Genomic DNA, 225 nt, shown 5'->3' with positions numbered 1-225 from the left:
GCTTTTTGCTTTTCCTCCAGCAGGGGTCGCTCTCCTCTATGGCTCTTCACACGCGCTTGGTTGTTCGCTTGCTTTTTTACACCAGCGCTCAGCAAGCCCCGCCGCGCACCTGGGCGCTTGGAAAGATCACCCAACCTACCACGCCCTCCCCTTTTTTTGCCCGCATTCCCCTCTGCACCACGCTTTTGAAAAGTCCCTTTCCCTCTTTCTCTTTCCCCCCCAAGG

This window comes from Nanorana parkeri, unplaced genomic scaffold, assembly GCF_000935625.1.
Source record: "Nanorana parkeri isolate BGI_ZX_2015 unplaced genomic scaffold, ASM93562v1 scaffold3, whole genome shotgun sequence".
Taxonomy (NCBI): Eukaryota; Metazoa; Chordata; class Amphibia; order Anura; family Dicroglossidae; genus Nanorana; species Nanorana parkeri.
The sequence above is the reverse complement of the archived record's forward strand: the minus strand, read 5'-3'. Positions refer to the sequence as shown.